The sequence below is a fragment of the Sciurus vulgaris genome, assembly GCF_902686455.1.
Source record: "Sciurus vulgaris genome assembly, chromosome: 8".
In the NCBI taxonomy this organism is placed as follows: domain Eukaryota; kingdom Metazoa; phylum Chordata; class Mammalia; order Rodentia; family Sciuridae; genus Sciurus; species Sciurus vulgaris.
The window spans coordinates 105131141-105142334 of NC_136468.1; positions in this window are offsets into that span (position 1 = coordinate 105131141).

Here is an 11194-nt window from a genome sequence, read left to right on the forward strand (position 1 = left end):
GGTTTCCCGGTCATTTGGTTCATTTTAAAAATTTTATTTATTTATTTGTTTGACACAACTTGTTTCCTCCTTTATTTGACAATTCCTTTAGGATAATTCCTCCCTTTGCTGATTTGCTTCTTTGTTTTTCATCTCTTCCTCATGGAATATTTTGCTGAGAATGTTCTGTAATGCTGGCTTCCTTTTTGTAAATTCTTTTAGCTTTTGTTTATCATGGAAGGATTTTATTTCATCGTCAAATTTGAAGGTAAGTTTTGCTGGGTATAAGATTCTTGGTTGGCATCCATTTTCTTTCAGGGCTTGAAAAAATTTTGTTCCAGGCCCTTCTAGCTTTTAGGGTCTGGATTGAAAAATCTGGTGATATCCGTATTGGTTTCCCCCTGAATGTAATTTGGTTCTTTTCTCTCACAGCCTTTAAAATTCTGTCTTTATTTTGTATGTTAGGTATTTTCATTATAATGTGCCTTGGTGTGGGTCTGTTGTAATTTTGTGTATTTGGAGTCCTATAAGCCTCTTGTACTTGATTTTCCATTTCATTCTTCAGATTTGGGAAATTTTCTGATATTATTTCATTGAATAAATTGTTCATTCCTTTGGCTTGTTTCTCTAGGCCTTCCTCAATCCCAATAATTCTTAAATTTGGCCTTTTCATGATATCCCATAGTTCTTGTAGATTCTGTTCATGATTTCTTACCATCTTCTCTGTTTGTTCAACTTTGTTTTCAAGGTTAAATATTTTGTCTTCAATGTCTGAGGTTCTGTCTTCCAGGTGTTCTATCCTATTGGATATGCTTTCTATGGAGTTCTTAATTTGGTTTATTGTTTCCTTCATGTCAAGGATTTCTGTTTGTTTTTTTTTCAATATCTCTAACTCTTTATTGAAATGATCTTTTGCTTCCTGTATTTGCTCTTTTTTTTTTTTTATTGTAAACAAATGGGATACATGTTGTTTCTCTGTTTGTACATGGCGTAAAGGCATACCATTTGTGTAATCATAAATTTACATAGAGCAATGTTGTTTGATTCATTCTGTTATTTTTTCCTTTCCCCCCACCCCTCCCACCCCTCTTTACCCTCTATACAGTAGTTCCTTCCTCCATACTTGCCCCCCTCCCTAACCCTAACTCTAACCCTTCCCTCCCCCCCATTATGTGTCAACCTCCACTTATTAGCGATATCATTCGTCCTTTGGCTTTTTGAGATTGGCTTATCTCACTTAGCATGATATTCTCCAATTTCATCCATTTGCCTGCAAATGTCATAATTTTATCATTCTTTATGGCTGAGTAATATTCCATAGTATATATATACCACAGTTTCTTTATCCACTCATCAATTGAAGGGCATCTAGGTTGGTTCCACAGTCTGGCTATTGTGAATTGAGCAGCTATGAACATTGATGTGGCTGTATTTCTGTAGTATGCAGATTTTAAGTCCTTTGGGTATAGGCCAAGGAGTGGGATAGCTGGGTCAAATGGTGGTTCCATTCCAAGTTTTCTAAGGAATCTCCACACTGCTTTCCAGAGTGGCTGCACTAATTTGCAGCCCCACCAGCAGTGTATGAGTGTACCTTTCTCCCCACATCCTCGCCAACATCTGTTGTTGCTCATATTCTTGATAATCGCCATTCTAATTGGGGTGAGATGGAATCTTAGGGTGGTTTTGATTTGCATTTCTCTTATTACTAGAGATGTTGAACATTTTTCCATATGTTTGTTGATTGCTTGTAGATCTTCTTCTGTGAAGTGTCTATTCATTTCCTTAGCCCATTTGTTGACTGGACTATTTGAATTCTTGGAGTAGAGTTTTTTGAGTTCTTTATAGATTCTGGAGATTAGTGCTCTATCTGAAGTATGATTGGCAAAGATATTCTCCCACTCTGTAGGCTCTTTCTTCGCATTGCTGATAGTTTCCTTTGCTGAGAGAAAGCTTTTTAGTTTGAATCTATCCCAGAGGTTGATTCTAGCTTTTATTTCTTGTGCTATGGGAGTCCTGTTAAGGAAGTCTGGTCCTAGACCAACAAGGTGAAGATTTGGACCTACTTTTTCTTCTATAATCTGCAGGGTCTCTGGTCTGATTCCGAGGTCCTTAATCCATTTTGAGTTTAGTTTCGTGCATGGTGAGAGATATGGGTTTAGTTTCATTCTGTTGCATATGGATTTCCAATTCTCCCAGCACCATTTGTTGAAGAGGCTATCTTTTCTCCATTGCATATTTTTGGCCCCTTTGTCTAGTATGAGAAAATTGTATTTATATGGGTTTGTGTCCGTGTCCTCTATTCTGTACCATTGATCTACCTTTCTATTTTGGTACCAATACCATGCCGTTTTTGTTACTATTGCTTTGTAGTAGAGTTGAAGATCTGGTATTGCAATACCCCCTGTTTCACTCTTCCTGCTAAGGATTGCTTTAGCTATTCTGGGTTTCTTATTCTTCCAGATGAATTTCATAATTGCCTGCTCTATTTCTGTAAGGTACGTCATTGGGATTTTAATTGGAATTGCATTGAATTTGTATAGCACTTTTGGTTTCTGAAATTGAGAAGGATTTGTTTGACATACATAGATGAGCCACTGTTTGGGGCATAGATGTTTATGATTGTTATATCTTGCTGAGTTATGCTTCCCTTAAGCAGTATGAAATGACCTTCTTTATCCCTTCTGACTAACTTTGGCTTGAAGTCCACATTATCGGAAATGAGGATGGATACTCCAGCTTTTTTGCTGAGTCCATGTGCATGGTATGTTTTTCCCCATCCTTTCACCTATAATCTATGGGTATCTTTTTCTATGAGGTGAGTCTCTTGCAGGCAACATATTGTTGGATCTTTCTTTTTAATCCAGTCTGCCAGTCTATGTCTTTTGATTGATGAATTCAGGCCATTAACATTCAGGGTTATTATAGAGAAATGATTTGTTTTCCCGGTCATTTGGTTCATTTTAAAAATTTTATTTATTTATTTGTTTGACACAACTTGTTTCCTCCTTTATTTGACAATTCCTTTAGAATAATTCCTCCCTTTGCTGATTTGCTTCTTTGTTTTTCATCTCTTCCTCATGGAATATTTGGTTGAGAATGTTCTGTAATGCTGGCTTTCTTTTTGTAAATTCTTTTAGCTTTTGTTTATCATGGAAGGATTTTATTTCATCGTCAAATTTGAAGGTAAGTTTTGCTGGGTATAAGATTCTTGGTTGGCATCCATTTTCTTTCAGGGCTTGAAAAATGTTGTTCCAGGACCTTCTAGCTTTTAGGGTCTGGATTGAAAAATCTGCTGATATGCGTATTGGTTTCCCCCTGAATGTAATTTGGTTCTTTTCTCTCACAGCCTTTAAAATTCTGTCTTTATTTTGTATGTTAGGTATTTTCATTATAATGTGCCTTGGTGTGGGTCTGTTGTAATTTTGTGTATTTGGAGTCCTGTAAGCCTCTTGAACTTGATTTTCCATTTCATTCTTCAGATTTGGGAAATTTTCTGATATTATTTCATTGAATAGGTTGTTCATTCCTTTGGCTTGTTTCTCTAGGCCTTCCTCAATCCCAATAATTCTTAAATTTGGCCTTTTCATGATATCCCATAGTTCTTGTAGATTCTGTTCATGATTTCTTACCATCTTCTCTGTTTGTTCAGCTTTGTTTTCAAGGTTAAATATTTTGTCTTCAATGTCTGAGGTTCTGTCTTCCAGGTGTTCTATCCTATTGGATATGCTTTCTATGAAGTTCTTAATTTGGTTTATTGTTTCCTTCATGTCAAGGATTTCTGTTTGGTTTTTTTTCAATATCTCTAACTCTTTATTGAAATGATCTTTTGCTTCCTGTATTTGCTCTTTTAACTGTCGATTGGTGCGATCATTCAATGCTTGCATTTGCTCTTTCATCTCATCGTTTGCTTCTCTGATCATTTTAATTATGTCCATTCTGAACTCCTTTTCTGTCATTTCTTCTGCCATGCTGTCATTGGGTTTTATTGATGTAACATCTAGATTTGTTTGCAGCATTTTCTTTCCTTGTTTTCTCATATTGTTCAGGTATCAGTGGACCGCTGAGATATTGCAGATTTCCTCTATTGACTTACAATGTCCCTGAAGATTTCTCTATATATCCCCCCTTGGCCTTCTGTAGGCTGAAGTCTTGGAGGAAGTTGATAATGCGGTGCTCCACAAGGAAGCTGCCTCTCTAGGAGTGGTGGCCTTCAGGTGGGGTATAATCCCTGCTAGTGGGCAGAGGTGCTTCCACTTGTTGACCAATGGTCATCCAAAGGGGACCTAGGCTGCGGGCTGAGGCAAGGCCTGTTTGGGCCTGTGTCTCTGGTTTTATCATCCTTGTGGGGAAACCTCACCCAGCAGGGAAGACTCACCCGGTGGGGAGGTCTCACTGGTCAGTTCCCTCCTAGAGGTTCCCCTCAATTTACAGCTACCGCCTGGGCTGGGCTGCCTTCCTCTGCAAAGTTCCCAGGGGCCCGGCCCTACCTCCTGGGCCTGGGAGCCTCACCCTTCGCAGATGAATCTCCTTAGGCTGCCCCTCCTCAGAGAATCTGCCCACAGGCCTGGAACCTTCGCTCCACCCCTAAGCCTGTCTCTGTGCGGCTCTTTCACCAAGAAGCCTCCTAGATCCTGGGACCCTGCTCTGCACCTAATCGCCTGGCTATGTGGCCCCTCCTCTGAGCAGCCACCTGGGGCCCTGTACCATCGCTCTGAGTCCCAGAGACCCGCCACATGCCTCTTCCTCCAGACAGCCGCCCAGTATTCCGGTACGGTCACTAGGAGTCCAAGAAACTCACTGCGTGCCTCCACCTCCCACCAACCACCCGTAGCCCTGGGCAATCAATCACTCCGAGTCAAAATGACCCTCCCTGTTCCTCCTCCTCCTCCTGGTTACCCCCCGGGTGTTCAGGAGCGGTCGCTCTGAGTGGCTCTGAATCCACGTTACCCGCTGCACGGGTCCTCTGGGCAACCGCCCGGAGCTCTGGTGTGGCCACTCAAGACCAAGCGACCCACCACGCTTCTCCTCCAGGCAGCCCCCCTGTGTTCAGGCGCTGTCACTTTAAGTCCAAACAACTCACCACTCGCCTTCTCCTCTGAGCAGCCGCCTGGAGCGCTAATGCAGTCACTGCGAGTCCAAACGACCTGCCGCGCTCCTCCTCCTCCTCCTCCTACTCCTCTGGGCAGGCCCCGGTGTTCAGAAGTGGTGTGAGTCCAAACAGCTCGCCACGCAGCCCCTCCTCTGGCAACCGCCTGTAGCTCTGGTGCAGTCACTCCGAATCCAAACGGCCATGCTCCTCCTCCTCCTCCTCAGGGCAGGTCCCGGTGTCCTGAGTCCACACAGCTCTCCTCGTCACTCCTCCCCTGGGCAGCCTTCGGAGCCCCAGTGGTTGCTCCGAGTCCCAGCGCTGTGCTGAGCGGCCTCCTTTACGACGCTCCCAGTTGTCCGAGTTCACTGCTCCAGCGGGGAGGGCGTCTCACTGGCAGCTCTACTTCACAATGTTCCCTGCGTTCTGGAACTACCGCCCGATCTGGGACGCCTCCCCAATGGGAGAGACTCACCCGGCTGGTTTGAGTTGATCCCAAGTCTCTCAATTTCTCCTCTTTTGAATCCTGAGTCCTGGAGCAACATGAAATGCAGGCCGCCATCTTGAAAAAACCTCAGCACATTTTCTTTATCCATTCATCTACTGTAGGGCATCTAGGTTGGTTCCATAGTTTAGCTATTGTGAATTGAGCTGCTATAAACATTGGTGTGGCAACATCACTATAGTATGCTGATTTTAAGTCCTTTGGGTATAAACCAAGGAGTGGAATAACTGGGTCAATAACTAAAAATCAACAAGAGGAACTTTAGAAATTGTACAAATACATGGAAATTAAAAAAATTCTCTTAAATGAGTTGGTGAAGAAATCAAAAGGAAATAAAAAACATTCCAACACAAATAAAATGAAAACACAATATGCCACAACCTATTGGGTACAACAAAAGCAATACTAAGATGAAAGTTTATAAACATATAAAATATTTCAAATAAACAGCCAAATGATATAACTAAAGGACTTAGAAAAAGAAGAACAAACCAAACCAAAATTAGTAAAAGGAAAAGAATACTAGACCAGAACAGAAATAAACAAAATAGAGATTAAAAAATACAAGAGATCAATGAAACAGATTTGATTTTTTTAAATGATAAAAACAATAGAGAAGTCTTTAGCTAGACCAACAAGAAAAAAAAAGGGAAGACTCAAATAAATAAAATAAAATCAAATAAATAAAATCAGAGATACTACAGATTACAGATTACAGATTACAACAGATACTACAGTGTATGCCTGTAATTTTCGCTACTTGGGAGGCTGAGGTGGGAGAATTGCAAGGTTGAGGGCAGCCTGAGTATCCTTGTGAGATCCTTTCTCAAAATAAAATTGAAAAAGAAGGGCTGGGAATGTAGCTTCAAGGCAAAATGCCCCTGAATTTAATTCCCAGTACCACAAACCAAACCAACCAATGAAAAGATCATTAGGGACTATTATGAACAACTATACTCCACCAAATTTGAAAACATAGAAGAAATAGATACATTTATGAGCCCATATAACCTACTAAAATTGAGCCATGATGACATAGAAAACCTGGACAGGTCAACAACAAGTAATAAGATTGAATCAGTAAAAGAAAGTCTCCTAAATAAATGAAGCTCAATTTGATGTTTTCACTGCTGACTTTCACCAAGCTTTTAAATAAGAACTAATACCAGTTTTTCTCAAACTATTTCCAAATAGTAAAAGTAGGGAATCCTTCCAAAATTATTTTATGAGGCCAGCATTACCCTGATAGCAAAACCAGACAAGGGCACAACAACAACAAAAAAGAAAACTCAGACCAGTATCCCTGATGAATATAGATGCAAAAATTATCAACAAAATAGTTAAGAACTGAATTCAATAGCACACTGAAAAGATTATATACCAGGATCAAGTGGAATATAGAAAAAATATATCACATCAACAGAACAAAGGATGAAAACCATATGATCGTTTTAATAGATGCAGAAAAAGCATTTGATAATATTCAGCATCTCTCCACTCTCCATGCTAAAAACTCTTGAGAAATTAGTTACAGAAGAAATGTACCACAATACAATAAGGGCTACAGTTGATGACCCATAGCCTGAAATCATTTTCTTTAAAATCAGGCACAAGACAAGGATGTCCACTTTCACCACTCTTATTCTAAATAGTATTGAAAGCTTTAGCCAGACCAATGAGACAAGAGAAAGAAATAAAGGGTGGCCAAACAGGAAAGGAAGAGGTCAAATTATCCCTATTTGCAAATAATTAAAAAAATTATTTTTATTGTAAACAAATGGGATACATGTTGTTTCTAAATTACATGATTTTATGCACAGAAAAATGTTAAGATGAATTCATTAGGGTTGTAGAATACAAAACTGACATAGAGAAATCAGTAACATTTTTATATACCAATTACAAACTTGCTGAGAAAGAAATCATGAAAGCAAAGTAACTCATGATATCTCCAAAAAATACCCAGGAATAAATTTAACCAAGAAAGTGAATGGCAATTACAAGACATGAATGAAAGGTGAAGAGGACACACACACACACACACACACACAAACACACACAAAATGTTCATGGAACGGAAGAAATGATAGTTTAAAAATATCTATACTACAAAAGTGGTCAACAAACGCAATGCAATTCCTATTAAAATACCAATGACATTCTTTACAGAAGTAGAAATAACTCTTAGTTTAGTAATTTATTGTTGATTTCTTATTTGCACAAAACTACAAAAGTCCCCAAATATGAAGTTGGAGGCATTGCAATACCTGACTTCCAAACGTACCACAAAGTGACAGTAAGCAAAACAGCAAGGTACTGGCAGAAAAACAGACACATAGATAATGGAATAGAATTGAGAATCCAGAAATAAATCTATTTAATTACAGCCAACTGATTTTCAACAAAGTCAGCAAGACCATAGAAAAGTCAGTCTTCTTAAACAAATGGTGCTGGGAAAACTGGATATCCATAAGCAGAAGAAATAAACTAGGTCTTTATCTTTCACCATATATGAAAATCATCTCAAAATGGATTGAAAACTTAAATGTAAGACCTGAAACTATGAAACTAGTAGAAAAAGTTAGGGAAAATGTTCCGGACATTGGTGTGGGCAAATAATTTTTTGGTTATGACTCTAAAAGTACAGGAAACAAAAGCAAAAATCACCAAATGAGATTCATCAGCTAAAAAACTTCTAAAGAGCAAAGGAAACACTCAACAGAATGAAGAGACAACCTACAGAATAGGAAGAAATATTTACAAACTATTCATTTTGCAAGGGATTAATTTCCAGTCATTTAAGGAACTTAAATAAATCAACATCAAAAACCAAATAATCCAGTTAAAAGCTGGCTAATGACCTAAATATACATTTCTCAAAAGAGTATATACGAAAGGCCAACAAGTACATGAAAAAATGCTCACCACCACTAATCTTCAAAACCACAATGAGGGCTGGGTTTGTGGCTCAGTGGTAGAGAATTTGCCTAGCATGTATGAGGCACTGAGTTCAATTCTCAGCACTGCATATACATAAATAAAAATAAAGGTCCATCAACAACAAAAATATTTTAAAAAACCTACAATGAGATATAGTCTCATTCCAGTCAGAATAACTATGATCAAAAAGATGAAAAATAACAAATGCTGGTGAGGATGCAGAGAAAGGGGTACTCTCATGCACTGTTGGTGGAAGTGTAAATTAGCACAATCATTATGGAAAACAATATGGAGGGTTCCCCAAAACTAAAAATAGAACTACCCTATAATCTAGCAATCCCTCTACTGAGGATATATCCAAAAGGAATTAATTGAAATCAGTATGTTGAAGAGACATCTATACCCATATGTTTATTGCAGCACTGTTTGCAATAGTCAGGATATGGAACCAATCTAAGTGTATGTGGATGTATGAATGTATAAATAAAATGTGGAATACATACACAATGAAATTATTTAACCATAAAGGAAGTAAAATTCTATCATTTGTAGCAAAATAGGTGAAATTGGAGAATATTATGCTAAGTGAAATATGTCACGCACAGAAAGGTGGTAGTTAAAAAGTTGATCTCAAAAAAGAGAAAAGAGCAATGGTTACAAGAGCCTGGGAAAGCTACTGGGCAGGAAGGGATGGAAAGAGGATAGTTAACAAATATAGGGGTGCAGTTGGATAGGAAGACTAACTTCTAATGTTCTTTAGACAGGAGAATAACTGTGGTTAACAACAAATACTAGAGAGGATTTTGAATGTTCCCAACACAAAGAAATGATATATGTCTTAGGTGATAGATATGCCAATTACCATGCTCTGATGATTGCACATTAAAGTGCCACAATGTGCCCCATACATATGCACGATTACTATGTATCAATTAAAAATAAAAATGTAGCTGGCCATGGTGGCACATTCTGGTAATCCCAGCTCTTTGGGAGACTGAAGCAGGAGGCTGGCAAATTTAAGGCCAACCTGGGTAACTCAGTGGAAACCCTGTTTCAAAATAAAATTTTAAAAAAGTACTGGAGATGTAGCTTAGTGGTAGAGTGATTGCTTAGAATGTGTGAAGCCCTGGGTTTGATCCCCAGTACTGAGGAAAAAAAATGTATGTAGTATGTATATATATATATATACACACACACACACACACACACACACTTTATACACATATACACGTATACGTTTATATGTATACAAATATAAATGTATATATGTATGTAAATCTATATATGATATGGAAAGTTGTGCTTTAAGCTGGGAGCAAGTGGGAAATATCTGGGGGCCAAAGGCATCCCTCCTGAAATCTTCCCATATCACCTATTCTTTGGAGACAGGGCTTCTGCTGTGTCCCATCTCAGGGACAGAGGTGCCTCATCATAATGGAGACAGGATAATCTGTCATTTAAAAATCTGCCCAGCAGAGGGAGCCAAGCATCTGGGAATGTTCCCTCTATTCTCTTGTCAAGCCAGACCCTCTTAAATTCTAATACCCAGAATAAGCAAAAAGGTTGGAGATCTCAGATGGCTCAAAACAGCAGGGACAAGTGGGCACGAGGCAGAAGTGTATTATCCATAGATAATAAAGGTTGCAATGCCAAGCATTTCTCTTGTTTGGTAGAAGTACCGTGTTATTTGATCACAAGGTCCTCATCTTAGAGTCTACTTGAATGTCAATGAAAACTTCGTTTAAAACAATTTAAGAGAAAGAATTTCAGAATAAATATAATAGTGTATTAGTTAGGGTTTGATCAAGAGAGACACCACACTGTCATTTGGTATAAAGAATTATGGATCATGACATATTAGAGAGGACCCTAAAGAACACAAGATGGAAGAAATGGGGCCCTGCCCCAACTAACCTGAGGGGTCAGGTGCTGACCTGGCACAGCTGTGTCAGGAAGAGGTGACCATTCCCAAGCACACATGGGACATACAGCCCAGAGGCTATGTAGGAGCTGAGGGTGATAGAGGTGACTCGTCCTATGGGTAAATGACCTTTGGCTGGAGAAATAGGCCCTCCTGTCCTCAGGGTCCCTGGTGCTCTGAGGGGCCAGGACTTTGTGGGTGCCAGTCACTGAAATATCCCCAAGTTTGTTTCTGGTTTAACCATTTGTGTGTGCTCCTGCTACACACACTCACCCCCTCTTATACACAGTTTCACATGTGCACACAAATTCACACACTGCCTCAGGCTCAAAAGCTCACACGTGCCCCCCCATCCCCACAATCCCAGCTGCATGGCAACCTTCTTCATACCCTTTCCTGTTCCTTGGAGACTTGATTTTCCAATCTGTCTCTGCTCAAATGCTCTTCCCTTCCAAGAGTCCCACCCTGGACTCTATAGCTTCCTTCTTGCCAGGCTGCACCCCAGGTCCTCCCAAAGTCTATCCACCATCAGTCTAATCCTGGTGGTCTCCCAATCTGACCCCACCAGCCTGTCCCCGAACTCTCCATCAGTCCACACTCCATCCTCATCCCATCTTCACTCCAGCCCTCTTCCCAGTCTGCCCCTACTTTGCACGACCCCAGTTTGAATTGCAGTCTTTCTTCAGTCCCTCCTCCCATGTCCAACTCCAGCTGGTCCTCAAGCCCACGTCCCATTTTCACTCTGTCTCTGACTCCAGTCCAG